Consider the following 22,637-nt stretch of genomic DNA (forward strand, 5'->3'; position numbering starts at 1 on the left):
AATTCATAACCAACCCCAATTTACTTGGGATTAAGGCTTAGGTGAGTTGAGTCAAAATATCATGCAAGGGCAAGTGGCAATTAATTAAAATTTTATATTTTAGACTAGATAAACAATTCCCAGGAGCTTTTTTTTTTTTTTTTTTTTTTTGGGGATTGAACAATGTCAAGCTTCTCTCTACCAAAATCTGTGTGCTCAAAGCTTCACTCTTCTTTAGAAAGTTCTTTTGGAGTGATGGATCTAATTGGCTGAAAATTCCAATGAAAGAGTAAAGGTGATCTAGGCATAGGAGGATGACGAATTTCAACAATGCTTTGATTGTAAAATTGGGAAGGAATGTCTTGACAGAAACTTATTCTCAATCCCAAAAGCAAATTCTTGCTTATGCCTGTGGAAGCACATTTGTGACAGTAGGAATCTCATCAAGAGAGCAAGCTGTGATCTCATTGAGGAATGGTCTTTAGTAAATATGTGGTTGGATTACTCATATTGAAGGTTTTATCCCTTTCCCTAAAGAAAATCAACCCCAACAAGCTTTTTGGGTCTCAGAATTATTTTGAAGGATAATCATAAAATGGCTGTAACTGTGAGAAACCACAACTTTTTGATGTAGACGCTATTACAATATTTAACAAGGCCACCCCAAAAAAATGGTATGAGTCATTCTCTTCTAATAGATAGCACATGCCTTGAGCGAAGATTGGCATGTCATTTGGTGTGGAATCAAAGCAAAATATCGGCATATCATCTAGAATAATGACATGTTCCTTCACAGTCTTCATAGATAGAGTAGGGTAGAAAGAAATGGGACTAAGAATTTGGGTTCTTATTAGTTATTACTTAGTTCCTGTCTGATCATAGAGATGACATGTCGTTTAGTTGACATGATTGAAATTTGATAATTGGGGAGAGAGGTGATTTGAAGCTTGGATGTCGAAGACATCAAGAGGTGCCAACAAGTTGATTTATAAGACTCTTATTTTAGTATAAAAATAAAATAAAAATAAAAACCCCAAATTTATACAATATTTTATGTTAAATAACACGTTTTTTAATTTTTTTTTTCAATTAAAATCTGAAATTTATAAAATTATTTTAATTTGAAGCTCATTGCTTAAATTCTATTTTCATCTAAAACTTAATCATAAATCAATTTAATATCCATTAAATAGAGGTGTAGAGAGAGAAAGCTTCATTTAGAATGAGAAGGACTTAAATCAATGAAACACAAAATTTTGTCAAAACTTTTGCACTTATTGTCTAGAATATTGTAAATGAATAAAAAAGATGGAGCAACCAAATGAGGAGGAAGCTATTTAGCATCTAACGCTGGAAGAAGAAGAATAAAAATAAGAAGAAGGAGGGTCCAGTAGTTGCTTCCGTGGATGCTGAAAATCCATTGGGTTTTAAGAATGACTTAGATATCAGTCCAAGGTTGTATCAAACTCTCCAAACACATGTTGTGAATATGCCAAATTTATCAACATAAAAATCCCAGAAAATGGCTGTGCTCCAAATCTTCATCTTCATTTCTTAGCACTAGCACAATCATTTGCACTCACTGTTTTCTTTGCACACTCCTCTGTGCTTTGCTTCATTATTGGACACCTTCTGCAACACAAGTTACCGAACCAGTGGGCTAACAAATCGATCACCATGCTTCTTCTTGTACTTCACTTATTAATCTGAATTGTGATTATTTTGTGGAACTTAGTGTTGTTCAATTATGGGGTCTTTTGTACTTGTTGGTTGAATATTGGTGTGGTTGCATTTAGGGGTTGTGCTCTGGAGTGGTGGTGTTGCTGGTCAGTAAATTCCAGAGTTCATGCTTATTAGTGTTTAGTGAGGACTTGTTCTTCCTCCAATCATTTTCAATGCCGGGTATTCTCTCTCTTTCTATGTGCGTGCGTGTGTGTGTGTGTGAATTGTATGTAGTTGCTCAGAAGTGGATTATACTTGAATTGGGTTTCTAGTAGTGTGTTATTTGGAAAAAAAAAAAAAAGATTTATTTACTTTGGAACTGCATTTTGTGGATTGGATTTGGGGTCTGTAATTGGAATTTCCTTTTCCAATTTCTATATAGGAGAGATCAAACAGTATCCAATGTTAAGTTGAATGTAAAACCTCCAATTCCAATTTCAATGTTGATTCCAAGCTAAAGTAATACAGCAAGAGAGGTGTTATATGATGATGTGGGCTTGAAAGTTATTATGAACAGATTATTGAATCTTATTGAATTTAGATTTATCAGTCTTGATATTTTTGAGATTCATTACCCGGTTAATTTTGATGCCTCGTATATGCTATTTCTATGAAAATTCCAAGCTATAGTAATGTCCTCTAACTGAAGTATGTACTGAATCTTGCATCATACTAATATGGGTTCTTCATTTGTTTCCAGTTTTCAGTTCAAGAAAAAAGCAAAATTTCAAGAATTGCACTACAATATTGTTGTTTGGGGTAGTTGATATTGTAATTACATTTTGCCTTATGTCACATGGTAAGATCTGCAATCTCTCATCCACTTTACTATTTGCTTGTTTCAAGCTTAGTATTGGAAATTTCTCAAAGTAGTACAATGAAAGTTAACTAATAGAACTGGAGCACTCGCTCCTATGGATCTTACACTTCACCCAAATGAAGTCTTAACTAAACCATTTGTGTTGTATATGTTCAGGTGCCTATTTGCTATATAAAAGAATTGGTGTGACAAGCCTGGATATTCAAGATTACCAAGGTGACTAATAACTATTTTTGAATCATTTTGTTTATATGATCATTGATATTCATCCTCTTACACTGATAATTTTTGCATTCTTTATTTGCAGTTGATAGTGCCATATTGTCAGCAACTGATTCAGTTTGCACGCTGCAGGTATGTCTGACTATTTCAGTTCTAATACAAATTTTATACATGGAAATCGACAAAGTGCCATTAATGCATGATATTTTTCTCCTGTTAAAGAGTCTCAATCAAGATGAAAAGCCCTTACTTTACAGCATTGTATTCGGTGAGGGAGTGGTGAATGATGCCACCTCTATATATTGTGCTTTATATCAGCAGTGAATCACTTTATATCTTGTAAGGCATGTACATTAGTTTAAGCTTGCACTTTGGACTTCCATCGGAATACATGGTACCTTACTTGTTAAATGTTTGAGTAATCTCTAGTTCAAAAACAGTATGACTGAAATGCATTGAGTTACCACCCATTAAAAAAGAAGTGATATAACATCATTTCAGAAACAGTTTGCAGATACAAACAGAAAAATTTAGTGAAATGACATCAGTAGCTCAAACTGCTTTTCCAAACAAATAACACTGTCTGACTGAAACAAGACATGTGATGACTATGAAATTATCAACCTGTTGTGTATTTCTTAAAAATTAATAAATTACCCCTTTTTTCTGCAGCCTTTAAATCTAAGTGGGATTTTGACAATATTCTCCTGTAGCGTTGTCATGACTCTGTCACATTGTCATGTCTCACTACACGTGGCATAATGTTACAGAAAGCTCACGGGTTAATGGTGATAATATTGAACAGCCCCAATCCGAGTTGTTAAATTTATTAATTTGTGTATACGAATATCATAATGCCTACAAGAAGAATGGCCTTCTGCACTTTCACTTGAATTTGTCGACATTTCTCTCTGTTGGTGTGGAAAGACAGTGTCATGCTCAGTTGTTCACAAATCCATGGCTGCATACAAGTAAAATGTAAATTTTGTTTGAACTGCCAATAATATGAGAGCATCAACACCACACCACAACCACCAACACCCCCCTGCGCGCGCGCGTGCGGAGGGTCCCCTCACCAAAAAAAGGATAACAAAAGCCTCCTATTGTAGTTTCTCTATAGGGCCTTTCTAAACTCTGAGAGTATGCCTTGGTTAAAAAATTCTTGCAAAAGTCAGCAGCTAAAATTGAATAGGAATTCAATAGAAGAAGGTTTAGAATGCACCTGCAAAGAAGTAGTTCACAGAAAAAGAGGGCAATTAGTAACTTTAGGTTGAAATTCTGACCAAAAGGGATGCAGAGTTCATGATTTTTGCTTGAATATATTAAGGTTCTCTCAAGCCAGGTCCTCAAACAACATTCTAGTGTAAAAAAATGTCTCAAAATCAAAGCAATAAGCCAATAACCATTGGTGAATTTCCTTTGAAAAGGTGTCTAATTCAAAAGTTTACCTATCTATTTTGTTCTCTTTCTTTTTCTACTTCAAATCACCAATTTAGTTTATCTTAGTTTCTATCTTCTTGTTTGTTGTTCTATTGAATTCATCATTATGTGTCAGCAATTTACATGTTTTGACAGAAGAAGTTCAATGACAGATTCTAATCTAAGGACCATTTTGAAAATGGAATCAAACTTAATAGATCAAAATGAAAAATATCAAACTTAAATGACCAAACTGCAAACAGTCCTATATTTTAAGGGGAAAAGGAAAATATATAATTTTGTCTAAATTTTAAGAAATTGATGGAGACAACCAGAGGCAACGAAGAAGGGAACGAGATTGGGCTCCTCATTAGGCAAAACCGAAAAATCAGAACATGACCAATTTACAAAAATGTGTGTTTTTTGTTTTTTTTGTTTTTTATTTTTGTTTTTATCATGTCCAGCGATGTCAAACTTGTACTTCATTCATCTTTCGAAGCTTCATTGGTTGTATCATTCTTGTTGCTCACACAGACCTGCACAGATATATAAACAGATGGGACTATTCCTGATATACTAGTATTATGTTCAGTGAAGGTTTATATATTTTTTAGCCTTGTTATTAGTCCTTTGATAAGCATTTTGACCATATAGTTCTGTAATTCAATACAAACATTAGCACTCCTACTAATACACAAACCTGGTGGATTGCCAAGAAGATTATTTGTCCCAAACAAGTGAAGCTTAGAAATGACTTGTTAGGAGTTCTACAAGCATGTAAAACGCTTTCTCTCCGCCTAAATTTAGTAAACGACTATCCTTTAGATTATGGCATCCCAAAGTTTGAATCACAAGAATCAATATGCATTCTTGTTCTGATAAAGCCAAGTTGAAAAACACTTTCGTTTCACTACAGAATCACTAAAGTACAGGAACGATATTTTTGTTAATTTATTGTGGTATAAAAGTTAAAGAAAACAGAGGACCATACTCCTTTGCAGGTGAACTTATATAGGTATTGTTTGCAGAATGATGAAAGTTAAAAGGGATTACACCCCAAATCGGATTACTTGCATTTAATAGTTAACAACTCTATCAAAAACAAAGTGATTGACATAGAATAAAAATTCATCCAAATGGATGCTTTATTTTACTTTACACAGAGTCCAGGTAATTAAACAAAATCAGGGGTTCTTATATATGTTTGTCCAAAGATGAATGACTTTCATATAATTCCTTTGATAAGCATTTGACTTTGATGATAAATACACACAAAGAGAACATGTTCCACTTTTGGGGTAATAACTCGAATAATTTCTTTTTGAATAAATTATCATTTCAAAACCATTTTTTTCAACACGTAAATTGTTTAAGCTGCTTTTAGCCCCTGAAATCCAAGTTTAATAAATGTGACAACATGTAAATTGTATTGGGAGCTTCGGAACAACAATTACAATAAGCTTTGTCTTAAAAGGTTAAAAAAAATAAAAAATAAAAAATCCCAAAAATACACTCATTGGCGAGCACATCAACAAGGAAGAACCAAGGTTTGATTCTGCTGGAGAGTAAAAGATCATCATGTGTAAGGATATTTGAGATCAAACTACATTGAACCTCTGAGATAAAAGTAGCATGTCTAAGAGCATTAGCATCAGGAAATGCTACTCTATCCTATTTTACTATCTCAAAAAACTACTTTATCAATTATATCATCCAATTTTACAATACTTCCAGCATCCCAAACTTTTATTTTCCTATTCTACCCATTAAAATAATATATCTACACAATAAAATAATATTTCTCCCAATCACCATCATTTATTCTTTCTTTCTCCCAAACACCATCACAATAAAATATTATTTTTTTTTTTTTTTGAATTGTGCTGCAGTGCAATTCTAAAGATAGAATTGCATTGTAGCATTATTGCAAAAAAATTTACAATACTTAGCAATAGCATTTCCTCATGCAATACATTTTGGGGTTTGAAATACCAACCATCCCTTACATTTGGCATTAGCATTCCCCAATGCTAATGCTCTAACAATTGTAGACATTGCAAAACTGGCAGCAAGAATGACACCAAAACAACTTATACCTATAATGTTGAAGTGGGTGTCAACTTTTATTGGGTAATTCAACACAAGATTCATCAAGAAATAAGCTACACTTTAAGCAATTGTCGAAAGCGCGGTCACAATTTTCGTTATCCTAAACAAAATAAGGTTTAATGCCTTACCATATTAAGTGCAACCGGAGCAGTGTTAAAGCAGAAGGAGCAATTTCTCATCAAACACCAAGTGAGCAAGACCCAATCCAATCCCTCATATACAAAATGACAGACAATATAGCAATTTCTCATCACAACTGAATACATAATTTTTAGTTAAGAAAATAGAAAAACAAGAAGCCAAGGCTAACGGGAATCAGCTTTACTAGGTAAGCCATAGGCGTCTCTCACTCATAGTACTATGCGTAGCACTATGAAGAGAATAATTAAATAATTAAAATAAATTCTCTAAAATCTAAAAAATACATAATTTTAAAAAGAAAAGAAAATAATTCTTTTTTATTTTTATTTTTTTGGAGTAGTGGGCAGTTTTGTACCTTTAAGTCTCCAGTAAACTCTGAATCTTTGATCCTTGATGGACTAGCCCAATACAAAACTCTCTCCGGCATATTTCCATCTTTTGGGAGAAGTATGGCCTTAAAAATAGGCGGGCTCAAACTGTCAATGTGGTCTTAAAGGAAGTACACCTTAACATGATTATAAAAAAATAAGAGTTTGGGATACAAATAAATTTATTTTACCATTGAAATTTGAGAAATACTATGGGCAGTTCAGTAATGTTATTTTACTAATGTTGTTTGTATTTTTAAAAAATATGTGTGGGTAAAAGAGTGTATGGAAATACGTATAATGTTGTTTAAAAATTAAAAACATGTGTTTAAACACATGTACCAAACAGGCCCATATCTACAATATTTTCACAACGAAATTTAAGTGGTAAATCTATATATATCTTAAAACTGAAATGTAGCATTTATTGTTACTATGCTCCTGTTACGCCACGTTATTGATCATATAATCTTTATATTACTTATTTATTTTTTATTTCTAATTTCTTTTATAAAAAATATATAAATAAATTATTGACTTTACACATTCATCTTAGTCAGTTTTAACCTTACATATAACTTTGTCTTTACATATGTGGGGTCAGGGAACTTATGATCCGACCCACGCTCTACTAGCGCCCAGGGCCCGTGCCGAGGAGGGTATTTGCCGAGGACAAATGGGGAAAGGCCGAAATGCCGGGGACATAGCCGAGGATGACCTTGTCCTCGGCACTCCAAGACTTCAAAGGGAAGAGCAACATCTCGTTGAAGGCTACCCCCAAAAAGCCCCCTGAAGGAGATGCAAGTAGAATGGGACCCACGTGGGGGTACAGTACGAAACTGGTTCAGGGTAAATACGTCCCCTCCGCATTAAATGCACCCGTCAACGTCCTAACTATGTTAATGAGAAAAGACGCCTGGACAGGGTGACTTCGATCATCGCAACTAACAAAAAGCAAGGAGGGACAACTGATGGGACGGGTACTGAAGTAGGCACCTATCTGATCAACAAGTGGAGGGCTAAGATCAACCAAGAAGGGTTATATAATGTGAAGGTTGATGCACCAAGAAGGGGGTTGGGAAAAAAAGCCAAGAACCAAAGCCTCCCAGACCGCCTCAAGGAGAAAGATTCCTCGAGCGAACACGACCTAATTCTGTACGAACAAGATGACTAACCCTCGCCTGGTGACCAAGACCTAGCCTTTCAAACCCACGCTCTATAAATGATATTGTTTGGGCCCTCTTTATGTACGAGCCCAGTATTATTTTGGAGTCGTTACAGATTGAGTCCTTACAATTGGTGTTGTTTGTGGGGAAGGCTTGTGTCTTGGCACAGGTGGTAGGTTGAGATAATCCCTCACATCATTTCCAGCAGCCGGATGTAGTGTTCTAGCGTAAAGTTCCACTAGGGGCTGCGTTTCTTCACTAAGGGCTGCGCTTCATAACGTCAGCAGCACGGATGGTTCTAGGGGCTTGGCCGAGGAGCTAATCCCCCTAAACCAAGGTCCTACGCCATAGCCGAGGGGTTAATTCCCCCAACTACTTAAAAATCAAGTTTTGGACAGAACCAAGTTATTGCATGGTCCTCGGACTCAAACCTATGGGGAAACCAACTACTTAAAAATCGAGTTTTGAATAGAACCAAGGTATTGCATGGTCCTCGGACTCAAACCTATGGCGAAACCAACTACTTAAAAATCGAGTTTTGGACAGAATCAAGGTATTGCATGGTCTTAGGACTCAAACCTATGGGGAAACCAACTGCTTAAAGGAAATTTGGACACCAAGTTGGTCCTAATGGCACATATGACATTTCAGGTGATGCCTATGTACCCGCTGAAATAGGTCCAGACACGAGTTCAATACCCTATGGGGGCGAGCGTGCTAGTATTCTGAAACAGGATCCTAAACATGTCATATGTGCGACCATGCATACATGTTACGATAATTAGTTCAGAAATCATAAACAGTAGTAAGTATCGACGAGGGCAACTGACAAGTAACCAAAAGGAAAAAGGGAGAAAAGAATTTCATATATGTGGTCAACAGGTTCAAACTACCAGCAGACTACAAATTTTTGTCAATAAAAAAAAAAAAAAAAGAGGGAAACTAGTTAATCATTAAACTAAAAACAAATACGGAGCCTGGCCGGGGTTTCTACTTCTTCAATTCTGCGTCGGCCACATCCTGGGAAGGCGGAACAGGATCAGCTTCGACGCCCTGGAGGACAGTCCCTTCTGGGGAAGACTGAGCAGGATCGGTGTTGGTGCTCTTGGGGGCCACAGCGAGGGGAATTGCCTGTAGGGGCTGCGCAAGTATGGCTGGCTCTTCGGCATTAGGCATCTGAGCGCCGACCACAGGCTCAGCAACCTCTTTGGGTACCTCGGGATCCATACACTCAGATGCTTCTATCACATCCTGAAGCTCTCCCCCTTTAAGCAGCTCGCCAGGAGAGGCGTCGACCTGTACAGCTTCCGACTGAGTGACCCCTCCCTCATGTTGGTCGCTCACAGCCTTGGAGCTGGTGGAGGTGGCCTCACAGATGGCTGTAGGGTAGAATATGTTCTCCGCTTTCCACAAATCAGACGAAGCATCCACCCCAGCTCGCTTCAAGGCCTCTTCCCAAACCTGGGAGTAGTAAAGCTTGCATACTCCGGGAATTTGGGCTTTAAGGGAGGCTTGGGTGTCAGCTACCCCCCCCCCCCGGTTGTAACCCTCATCCTCGACCGTTTCCTTGGCAGCCTCAGCCTCGTTTCTGGCAAACTCAACCTCTCGCTTGGCCCTCATGGCTTCGTCCCGGGCATACTCCGCCACACCTTTGTCATTCTCTGCCAAGATCAGTCTTTTCTTTAAATCACTGATCTGCTCCTTGGCTATTCGCAACTGATCCTTGGTTTCGAGCAGACGTTTTTTCTGTTTCTCGGCCTGTTTTTGGGCACCAGCTAAACCCACCGAGGCGCTATCCCTATCTCGGATAGCTTCTGTTAAGGCAACCTTGGCCTTGGCGAGGTCGTCCTCGGAAGCTTTGAGAGTCCGCGTGGCCTCTAAGCACTTGGAGCGTTCATTCTCGGCCGCCTTACTCTGCTTGTTCACTTCCTCCTCTATCCTATAGGTGACCTGGAAAGCCTGTCAAGGGAGATAAATACATCGTGAATGACAGACCGGGAGTAAAAGTTAATAAAGTTTTAGGTTTCAAGAGCCTTACCATGCTCAAGTACCTCTTCGTACTGAGGAAAACTTCATGCATCCTCATTTTCTTCAACTCATCCACGTCGGTGGGAAGTAGCATGGTTCTCCCTAGTGCGTCTGCCACATAACCACCCTCGCCATCTCCAAGGTCCCTCATGGACGCGGTTTCCAGCAGTGGCCCCCCGTGGAGCATTAGGGCGGGAAGCCAGGCGCTTGGCAAGGATTGGGCCTCGATCCCCTTTCCCTTGCCTTGGGCAGATTGGGTTTCGGTCTCTTTACCCTTACTTTGGTGCCCAATCTTCAATTGTTTTGCACGCAGGGCTTCCTCCCTCTCCTTAGAAGGTTGGGATTTTCCCCCATCCATGGTTTCCTTGCCCTTGGGACTCCTCTTTCTCTTTGAATCAGTGATCTCCGGTCGAGGAGGCAGAGCTGGTTGGGGAGGAGCAGGAAGTTTGGGGCGGGGGGATTGTGGCTGTGACTTTGTGAAGGATGACCTAGTCTGGATAGTCTGGGGCTGAGGTGGTGGGGACGGAGCATTGGATTGCGGCGTTCCTTGCGCATCTTTCCCCGGTTGACCCTCGAGGAGGTCGAATAAGATGGTTGGGGGCTTTCTCTTAAGTCCCATCTCGGCTTGGGAAGATGTGCCTACTGATGACAATTCTGCCTCGGACAAGGCTGGGTCACCTATATCACCAGAAGGATCCTCGGATTGGTTGGCTAGGTCAAATACCCCAAATCCCTCCTCGGACTGATCTAACTTGCCTTCGTCCTCCGCTCCTTGATGAGATGAGGAGAGGTCCCCTAGTGGGATGCCCTCTGGGACAGATGATCCTTCGGAGATTAAAAATCTTGACTTGACCACGGTAATTTTTGGAAGCCGAGGACGGCTGTCGCTGATCACGTGTCTAGGGTCGGCAAATGACTTCTGAAGGGGAGCGTACCTTAATATTTTGTGAGCAGCTCGGACTTGACCATCTCCGTCATTTATGAAAACTATTGCTTGTAGAACAGTCTCCAAGTCCACCCGGTTAACTAGGTGAAAATGCCGTTGAAAAGCGTGTGGATTTGCAAAAAAAAAAAAAAAACACATACGCATGGTTAGTTACCGAACCACATCAGATTAGAATGGCGCAAAGGGTCGGCGAAAAGGGTCGGCGCCCTTCCATTCCCTATACCCCACCTGGTTCTCCTTCTACCATGGGGTACGGATTACCATCATGCCATTCACCGGAGACGATAAGGAAATCCTTGTTTAATCCCTTGTTGGAATGAGGGAGGCATTGAATTAGTCGAACCCTTTCGTCTCTCGTCTTTATGTAGTAGGATTTTCCCTTCAAATTTTGGAGATTATAGCACCAATTCACGTCATGGTGGGTCAGTCTTAGCCCCATCTTTTTGTTTAAAGCATCCACACAACCCAGAATCCTAAACATGTTGCTGGTGCACTGGGTGGGGGCTAATCGGAAGTGCCTGAGGTAACCCTTCGTTACCGGCCCCATAAGGATTCTCATACCCCCCTCTACAAAGGCGAGGACGGGAATTACCACCTCACCCGTTTCCCTCATATAGTACCACTCCCCCATCTTACAATGCCTCAGACTTACGTTGGGAGGAATCCTGTAATCGGCGATGAACTTTTTCATCGCCTAGTTCATCGCCTCTTCAGTATCGACTAATTTCCTCAGTCTCAATTTAGCCATCTCTACGATTTACTAAACAAACTCAACCAGCGACGGGAGAAGAAAGGGAACCAAAGAAAAATAAACCCAGAAAAGAAAAAGCACGAGTTAATGGAGGCAGGGAACTTACAGAAAAGAGGAAAGATGCTTCGGACAGGCTTTTTGTGCTGGAGATAGACTTGAGTTTGGACGAAAGTTCAGATGAACCCAGGGTATACGCGCTAGAACTCTTAAGTGCAAAACTGAAGAGACAAATCCGTTCCAAAAAACATTTATGTTTCCTATTGAGAGTAATTGCACGAATTTTCCCGCCCATAAAGGCCAAGGAATCCCCACCGTTAGATCTCCATCATGCCGTAGAACGTGGGAAACATAGAGCCGCCCGCATTTAATGAGGCCACGCTTCACCTTCCAAAGTCTCCAGGAACGTGTCTCGGGCAGACGAAAAGTCTCGGGAACCGATAGGTGATAAGGATTGACAGACATTGACAGATGTCTGATGTCATCAAAACCCTCCTATTCGTCCGAGGAGTCGGATAGCAGGATTTTGAACGGCTATTGTGGGGCCAGGGAACTTATGATCCGGCCCACGCTCTACTAGGGTCCAGGGCCCGTGCCGAGGAGGGTATTTGCCGAGGATGAATGGAGAAAGGCCGAAATGCCGGGGGCATAGCCGAGGATGACCCTGTCCTCGGCACTCCAAGACTTCAAAGGGAAGAGTAACATCTCGTTGAAGGCTGCCCCCAAAAAGCCCCCTGAAGGAGATGCAAGTAGAATGGGACCCACGTGGGGGTACGGTGAGAAACTGGTTCAGGGTAAATACGTCCCCTTCGCATTAAATGCACCCACCAACGTCCTAACCATGTTAATGAGAAAAGACGCTTGGACAGGGTGACTTCGATCATCGCAACTAACAAAATGTAAGGAGGGACAGCTGATGGGACGGGTACTGAAATAGGCACCTGCCTGATCAACAAGTGGAGGGCTAAGATCAACCAAGAAGGGCTATATAATGTGAAGGTTGATGCACCAAGAAAGGGGCTGGGAAAAAAGGCCAAGAACCAGAGCCTCCCAGATCGCCTCAAGGAGAAAGATTCCTCGAGCGAACACGACCTAATTCTGTACGAACAAGATGACTAACCCTCGCCTGGTGACCAAGACCTAGCCTTTCGAACCCACGCTTTATAAATGATATTGTTTGGACCCTCTTTACGTACGAGCCCAATATTATTTTGGGGTCGTTACAGATGAAATCCTTACAACATATTATCTACTTTAATTTAAATATTTAATATTCCATTATGATTAAGTTGATGGGCTGGCGGTAAGATTATATAAACCACTACATTAATAATTAAATGCAAAATGGCCTTCTCAAATCTTTCCTACGTTAAATCTATCTTCCTAGAGTAACATTATTTTTCTTTTTCTTTTTTCCCTTTAGCGGGTACTAAGCCACAAACTAATTCTTAAATTGCCCTAATCATTCTTTACCCATTTTTTGGTTACAAAGATTTATATCTTAACATTTATGAGGAGGGGCCCCAAATGATGCTGACTGATGAGATGCCAATATAACCAGAGCAACTCCCAAGTACAAATAGAGCATCTTTACATGCGAATAGATTACAGGAACTACATGAACAATTTTTGAAGAATTATAATACGACACGGGTATGACACTCTAAATGAAGTGTACATGCTTTTCCAGAGAGCAAATCTAGACAAAAGACATTGTTTACAAAGAAATGTATATCAATCTCTTAAGGTAAAATTCTTTCAATTACAATACTTTTGAATTATTCTTTACTAAATTCCACCAAAATTTTCACATTATTTAGAGTGAACCATCCACCGTGCCTTCATGCATGTTAATGCAAGTTATGGGTATCTTTTGTTTAATTCATGGTTTAAATTTATTTATTTTTCTTTTCTTCTATTTTATTGTGAATGTGGTGATGGTGTATTTTTATTTTTGGTAGTTTCCATAGTATTTCTTTTGCTTCCTTCTACTTTTTTGAACCCGTTTATTCTCCTATTTTTCATTGCTTGAGATGGAATGTAGAAAAAAAGTCTAATTAGATATATTTATTTTAATTTAGTTCTATCAATATAATTGGCTATTGTAAATTGTAATTTTGTCTCTCATTTGTTTTGTTTGTTGTTTTGTTTTTATTAATCAGCATGTTGTGTGAATAATAAATATATATAAAAAATATTGTTATGTGGAAGAGATGATTTTCGATTTGGTTTTTTGTTGATGTTTTAGTGGTACTATGGCGAAGATACTTAACTTTCTCTTGTATTTTAAGTGAAAAAAAAAAAAAAAAAAAAAAAAAAAAAAAAAAAACAATGGAAGGAGAGAAAATTTTAAGATTTACTATGCTAAAAAATTGGTCATATTTCTATTTGGTGAAGGAAATTAATTATGATATATTATATTCTTAAAGATCTATTCCCATTTTTCAACTCCTAATATAACAAATAGCCTTTTTATTTTTATTTTTTGAGGCATGTAAAGAATGTTTACAAAAATCTTTTTGCACCACATCTTTAGCATCCTTTATAATTTTATGTTTTTTGCAATTTTTACTTTGTTCAACTTTTCATCTTCTTCAACTATTGTCTTCTTAATTCAATCTTTCATCTTCTCTGATCATTCTTTTTTTTTTTTTTTTAATAATTTTCATTTGATTCCCTCTATAGATTTTTTTAATTTTTCTCATTTATATTTTCTTAAAAATTCTATAGTTTCTCTTTGTTCAACCTTTCACTTACTCCACCATTCTTCTTCCATCTTAATTTTCACATAAATTTCATTTCCACCCCTCCTCTATTCCTTCCAAGTTGTCCACGACAAAAGATGTCAGTACTCTCTCTCTCTCTCTCTCCAATTTTGTTTCTCTTTCCGTAATTTTTTTTATTGTTTAAACCACTTATTGTTTCCGCTAATGGTTCTTTTTGTTATTGTTGATTTAATTGTCACACGACATTTTTTTTCTCTTTTTGAAAATTTGTAAAGACTATAGACTTTTATTTATATTTTGGTATTTTGGTATTCTAATTCTTGATCACAAGTTCTTTTTCTTTATCCCATTGGTTTATTTTACAACGATGCATATATAGAAACTTAATTCTAAGATTTTGCTAATAATTTTCTATTTGATCATCTTTGTTGGTGGACGAATTTGTAATTTCTGCAAAGATAATAATCTCAATAGATTTTCAACAACAAATTGTTTTCCTAATTGGTCCAGTTAATCATTGTTAAGTTTTATTAATATTTTGGATATGTTTTCCGGTGTTTTGGATTAAAGGGTAGAAAAAATAGGGTTTGAGAAAGTTTGTTTAAAACTAAAAGAATAATTTGCAAATTTTATATAGTACTTTTTAATGATACAAAAAACATTATAAATAAATTTTATTAAAAAATGAATATTTTTACTAACTTGCCTTTTGAATTACTATAAAATTTTTTATTGTTTTCATTTTGGTATGACATAAATTATATATATATATATATATATATATTACATTTTTTATTGTTCCTATAATAAATGAACATATGGTTATGAGATATATTACTCTTTATTAAATTAGTCCAAATTGCAAAACAATAAATTTAATGAGATCACCATAAAAAAATTATCACGCGCAACACGCAAGTTTGCGACTAATTGTTAATAATAGGTAAAAAATTGATGTTAGTTGTGAGTCCAAATAAGAACTAGTAACAAATTACCATTAAAGATTTATTGTGAAAATATTTAATCTTATCACTCACAACAAACCTTAAAAGACAACTGACCCCAGTACACCTAGACACAATTGTGAAGTTATCATTAACAGCTTCTTTCATCATTAGATAGGTGAAATAATTCTAGCAGATGAAATAACCACTTAAACTTGATCTTTTCCTTTGATTTCTTTTCTTTCCTTTTCTAAAAGGGGAACTGGGAAGCCCACCAGATCCTTGCTTCATTTCAAAGATAAAATGAAAAGTTTTAAAACAGTATATTAGAAGAAATTCTATAAAAGAAGACTAAGCTATGGAAGGTGTCATGATCAAAGAAAGTGCTAGCTACATTTGGCATTTGTCGTGTGGAAGAGATAATTTTGTATTTGGTTTTTTTGTTGATGTTTTAGTGGTACTTTTGCAAAGATACTTGACTTTCTCTTGTATTTTAAGTCACCAAAAAAAAAAAAAAATGGAAAAAAGGAGAGAATTTTTAAGATTTACTCTGTTAAAAAATTGGTTATATTTCTATTTGGTGAGCGAAATTAATAATGATCTATTATATTCTTAAAGATAGTTCCCATTTTTCAACTCCTAATATAACAAGTAGCCTTTTATTTTTATTTTTTGAGGCATGTAAAGAATGTTTACAAAACTCTTTTTGCACCACATCTTTAGCATTCTTTATTATTTTTTGTTTTTTGCAATTTTTACCTTGTTCAACTTTTCATCTTCTTCAACTATTGTCTTCTTAATTCAATCTTTCATCTACTCCAATCATTGTTTTTTTTTTTTTTCTCCTTTTTTTTTCAATTTATTCCCTCTATAGATTTTTAAATTTTCTCATTTATACATTCTTAAATTCTACAATATTTTCACTTTGTTCAACATTTCATCTACTCCACCATTCCTCTTCCATTTTAGTTTTCATATAAATTTCTTATTATTTCATTTCCATTCCATCCCTCCTCTATTCCTTCCAAGTTGTCCACAACAAAAGAGGTCAATACTCTCTCTCTCTCCCACAACAAAAGAGGTCAATACTCTCTCTCTCTCTCTCTCTCTCTCTCTCCAATTTTGTTTCTATTTTAATAGATTTTTTATTGTGTCAACCACCTATTTTTTCCGCTAATGGTTCTTTTTGTTATTGTTGATTTAATTGTCACATGACATTTGTTTCTCTTTTTGATTAATTTGTATAGACTTGTGTATATTTAGGTATTTTGGTATTCTAATTCTTGATCAAAAGTTCTTTTTCTTCATCCGATTGGTTTATTTTACAACGATGCATATATAGAAACTTAATTCTAAGATTTTGCTAATAATTGTTTATTTGATAATCTTTGTTGGTGGACGAATTTGTAATTTCTGCAAAGATAATAACCTCAATAGATTATCAACAATAATTTTTTTTCCTAATTGGCCCAGTTAATCATTGTTAAGTTATATTAGTTTTTTAGATACGTTTTCTCTTGTTTTGGATTAAAGGGTAGAAAAAATAGGGTTTGAGAAAGTTTGCTTAAAACTAAAAGAATAATTTCCAAATTTTTTATAGAACTTTTTAATGATACAAAAAAATTATAAATGTTTTTTTTTTTTTGAGAAAGAAATAAATTTTATTAAAAATGAATATTTTCACTAACTTGCCTTTTGAATCCCTGCAAAAAATTGTATTGTTTTTATTTTGGTACGAAATAAATTATATATATGATATATATATTACATTTTTTATTGTTCTTATAATAAATGAAAATATGATTATGAAATATGTTACTCTTTATTAAATTAGTCCAAATTATAAAAAAATTAATTTAATGAGATCACCATAAAAATAAAATAAAAATTATCATGGACAATATGCGAGTTTGTGACTAGTTCAAATTAATAAAGAAATAGCACTGATCCCAATTTCCATCAATGATCACACTTCAATCACAAAGCCTTATTTTTGCAATGGTGACTGTAAGACAAATTTAAATGACAGATTACAAAATTTCAAAATGATCCTCTACCATTAGCACTGTAGTGAATTAGTGATTGTAATACTAAGAATCATCTCCTCATAGACACTGGAAAAAAAAAATACAAAGATTGATCTATTAAGTATACTAAAAAAGTCATGAGAAAATCACATGATTAAATGACATGTCTTACTTTAGAAAGTACCACCTATCAATCTTCATATTTGTGAGATTAAATTAATACTATAATGATGGTAATTACCATTTGGTCTTCCACTCTTTGCTTGTTGTCAAGCTTGGCGCTAGTAATTTTTCAAAATATCACACTGATAATTACCTTATTTAATAGAACTAATTCACTCATTCCTATGGATCTTACATTTCACCCAAACAAAGTTTTAACCTTATTATCTGTGTTGTGTTGTCTAACTATACCATTGGTGCCTATCTGCCATATAAAAGAATTGGTGTGACAAGCCTGGATAGTCAAGATTACCTAGCTGACTAATAAATATTGTCGAGTCATTTTGTTCGATAAATGGTCATTCTCATTCATAGTCATCCTTTTATACCGATGCTAAAACTCAGGCAGAGAATGAGAGTCAATCCAGCAATGAAGTGATGTCGTTTTTATAGCAAGGATCCAAACTTAAAACGAGACGACATCGTTACACATAAAACACGCTGATAAAGAGAGCACAGATTCGTAAAGAAACGGTGACGTTTCTATTTAAGTAGTAGACTGGTTCGTCTTTTAAAATGAAACACGTGCCTCTAATTTCAGTCTGTTAAGTTCGTTACTAAGGGAATCCACGTGTCTTAATCTTATTGGTAATTTTATTTGTAGCCGTTACTCGAAATTTTTCTTACTTCAAGATCTGTTTCCTTAGAGTTGCTTGATTGTTAGTCCAAGGTTGTATCCAACTCTCCAAAACCCCAAATTGCGAATGCCAAATTCATCAACAGAATCCCAGAAATGGCTGTGCTCGAAACCATACCAGTTCTGCTCTCTTCTTCATCATCATCGTTTCCTGTTACCAGAAATTATCACGCTGATATTTACCTTATCTAATAGAACTAATGTACTCATTCCTATGGATCTTACATTTCACCCAAACAAAGTCTAACTATTCCATTTGTATTGTCTATACCAGGGGCCAATTTGTTATTTAAAAGAATTGGTGTGACAAGCCTAGATATTCAAGATTACCTAGGTGACTAATAACTATTGTTGAATCATTTTGTTCATACAGTCATTGATAGTCATCCTTTAATACTGATCATTTGTGCTTCCTTTTTGTGCAGCTGTTGGTGCCATATTGTCAGCAACTGATTCAGTTTGCACGCTGCAGGTACACAATTTTCATCCTTACATGAATGTTATACATGGAAATTGAAATGCTCCATTAATGCATGATATTTTTCTCATGTTAAAGGTTCTCAATCAAGATGAAACGCCCTTACTTTACAGTATTGTATTCGGTGAGGGAGTGGTGAATGATGCCACCTCTATTGTGCTTTTCAATGCAGTCCAATCACTTGATGTCAGCAACATCGATCTGCTTACAGCATTGAAATTGTTGGGGACCTTCCTTTATCTCTTCTTCACCAGTGCTGCTCTTGGTATAGCAGTAAGTTGTTTTAGTGGCCGTTTTTCTTCTTCTTATTATTATTGTTTTTTTCTTTCCTCCTTTTTGTTGGGCATCTCTCTTCAATTTCGGTTGTTTTAGATACTGCATGTAAAGTACACAGTAAACCAGAAAACATGACAATGTTTTTGACATAACTGTGTTGTACTCAATTGTAAAGCTTCAAGCTCAAAGGCATGCGATATAGTGTTATATTTCTATGAGCATATGTTGGACTTTCTATTTTCGTTTCACATAAAAGTTGCTTTTGAAAAAATTATTATTGGCTTGCTAAATTTTAATACACATTTTTTGGGGAATTTGGTAGACATCATCGTTTAATTTCCTACTTGGTAACTTTCAGGCGGGTTTTATAAGTGCGTATATCATAAAGACACTTTACTTTGGAAGGTACAATCAAATTCACTTTTTTTTTAGCCTGAAGTTGTTCATTCTATGTATCTGTTGCATTCACTTTTAGTACCATTCAAATTTCTGTATTCTTAAATTTTGAGAGGTATTAAGAATTTGGAACCAAACAAAAGAAGAGATCTAAATGGGAAAAGAATAAATGGAATTCAAGTAATGAGAAAATTAGTGAGTTGATACAAGGAAAAGATGAAGTGGGGAAAAATGTGGCTTGAGTCAGTGGTAATTGAGAACATGAAATAAGATTTAGCAGGATCCATGTCTCAGCATTGAGATAAATGTGAAGGAATCCCGTAACCAACACAATCTTGAAATCACCTAGTTGCAATTGTTGAAGGACATCTTGTTGTAGCGTCAAATTGTAGTATCTGTAAAATCTAAGAATTTACTCAATAGGCCCTTTAGGAACTTAGAAAGGGTGTCTTAATTAATAAATGCTTGTAAAACTCTTAGCAGCTAAATTAGACAGTAATACATAAGTCACATACAGAGCAGAAAGACAATGGATAATTATAAATTTAAAGGCAAAGAAGTATTTGACAGGAAAAGAGGGCAGTTAGTAACTTTAGATTGAAATGCTGGTAAGAAAGGGATGCAGAAGTCATGATCTTTTCTTTCACAATTAAGGTTCTCTCAAGCTGGATCCTCTATCAACATTCTTATGTAAAAAAATATCACTCAGTCAGCAATAACAATTGGTGGATTTCATTTGAAAAGGTGTCAGGATTCAAATATTTACCTATTTACTTTGTTCCCTTTTCCTTTTTACTTCCAATCTCCAATTTACTTTAACTTTGTTTCTATCCTCTCTTTTGCGGCTCTATTGAATAAATTCTTATCAGTCTGCAATTTACATGTTTCAACAGAAATAAGGGACTCTGATCTTTGTACATTACTAGGCAAGACAGGTGTTAACATTTTAAGTATACAAATGAAGATTAAGCTCCAATGACATATTTTAATCTTCAAAATGGTTTGATGATCTCAGGCATGCATTCACAACAATATTGTTCATTGCAGAGACTTTTATATTCCTATATGTCGGTATGGATGTCTTAGACATTGATAAATGGAAAAGCAGCAAAGCAAGGTAATTTTACTACTTTCCTATTTCACATTTCAAAGCTCATTCTTAACTGACAGCTAGTATATTGTTTCAGATAAAATGAAACAATAATTACCAAATTCAGATATTAGATGTCATATCATGCATGTTGCTACAAAAATAAGGAAACAATAAATGCATCGTAACTTGTAGCTATTTTAACTATCATCTCTAAAATATTTTTAACAAAGAAAAGGAGAAGAAAATAAAATAAAATGTCGTACTTAGTGCATGAGGCTCCCGCTTCTAAGGGGTCTAGGCTAGGTGGTACTTACCATCCTATCTAAGATCCTAGATAGAAAATCATTGCCTCAAGCCCTCAACTGAACAAAAAATGGTAGTTAGGCAAATACTGTATATAATAGTGCAACACATAAGAATATTATATTTTTATTTTCTTTTTGTTCTCACCAAAGTAAAATCACAATTACCACATTTAGATTACAAGTGATATATTGCTTTGTCCATTTTATTTTCCTATGGATTTGATACCATTTAATTGGTTTCATGCTGTTTGCTTCGGCCCAGGAACTTCCATTGTTGTGAGTTCAACATTGTTTGCATTAGTGTTGGTTGGAAGAGCAGCATTTGTGTTCCCTATTGCCAATATTACAAATTGCATAAAGAAAATACCAAGTACGAAAATTGAGCTACGGAAACAAGTGATAATTTCAAACATCTTCAGCACTTAGCTATCGCCATTGATTCTAGCTCAAGCTTTGCTAACTATCTAATATATCAGTTTATAATATGGTAGGCAGGACTTACGAGAGTTGCAGTAACTATTGCCTTGTCTTATAACCAGGTAAGTAGACAGCATCTCAAGTCAATAACAATTGAATATGTTGATTCTTGAGCAGTTATTAACGGAAGATAGTGCACTAATGATCACCTCAACTATAATTATTGTTTTGTTTAGTACTGTGGTATGTTAATTAGCTTCTTCATCCTCGATTTTCATTTCTTTAAGGTCCATTATAGTGTTTATAAAAAAGGTCCATTATAGTTAGAATGTTGTTATTGCACTTGGGATCCAACCCATCAGTCCTTCTGTCATGTAGTAGGAACACAAAAAATGATGTCATTAAAGCAAAAATATCCTAAATCTTGCAAGATATTAAGATAATTGGTTGGGTATATAGACTTTAGTGAAAAAAGAAAAAAGAGAAAACTCTTTAAAAGGTTGGCTTTAGTCGAACATATCAATACTTTTTCTCATGAAATCTATTTTCACACTCATTTCTTTTTGGTTTTATACTTCATATTTTAACCCAAACAAATCCTTTATGACTTTTAACTTTTTCATAATGATCTCCAGCTTCTAGTTTATTTCTGGGCTATATATATATATATAGAAGAAGATTATCATCAATAAGACTCATACCAGCTTTTAGTTTTCAATACAAATGGTACATCATGATGTGATCTTCTTTTCTTTTTTCTCCAAACAGGTGTTTGGTTCCATAACAAAGCCGCTTGTTGAAGCAGTGCTGTTAAGGGATGCAAAACCAGCACATTCAGATGCAACTGACATACTAAGTCTAGATGACTTACAAATATTATTCCCTGAAGATGGTGATCCAAGTGATCAAGTTCATAGCAATGAACCTGCCTGCCAGAAGGGTAGCTTAAGCTTGCTAATAAGTAACCCCACTTCAACTGTTCACTATTTTGGAGAAAGTTTGATGACAAGTTCATGAGACCAGTATTTAGTGGACGGGGTTTTGTCCCATTTGTTCCTAGTTCTCCAACTGGTGCAGCAGATTTTTTGGTGCAATAAACTTGCAATGGAGCTGCAAGATATTATTTTTTCATTTTGATTTTTTTTATAATGTGGAAAAATTATAGCATTCACAGAATTAATTGTATCATAGCAGGTAAATTATTTATAGACTTCAGTGACAACAGTTGGAGTATATCTATATGTTGATCTTTATTTTTCAGCATTATAAGCATGAATGTGTAATTTTTAACATGAATTGAGCAATGGAAATTTACTTCTTTTTTTTTTTTCTTGAAAATGTATTGCTTATCCACTTTGAAATGACATTGCAGTTGTTACAAAAATTTCTTAATCAAACATATAATCGAACCTAGTTATTCATCCAAAAAAATACAAATGGAACCATTG

General features: G+C 35.7%; 1 pseudogene; it reads left to right on the forward strand.

The window, feature by feature from the left end:
• The first annotated feature begins 1,119 nt into the window (after positions 1-1,119).
• Positions 1,120-22,286, forward strand: LOC115980144 (annotated as a pseudogene).
• Positions 22,287-22,637: the final 351 nt, after the last annotated feature.

The sequence above is a fragment of the Quercus lobata genome, chromosome 3 (genome assembly GCF_001633185.2).
Source record: "Quercus lobata isolate SW786 chromosome 3, ValleyOak3.0 Primary Assembly, whole genome shotgun sequence".
Taxonomy (NCBI): Eukaryota; Viridiplantae; Streptophyta; class Magnoliopsida; order Fagales; family Fagaceae; genus Quercus; species Quercus lobata.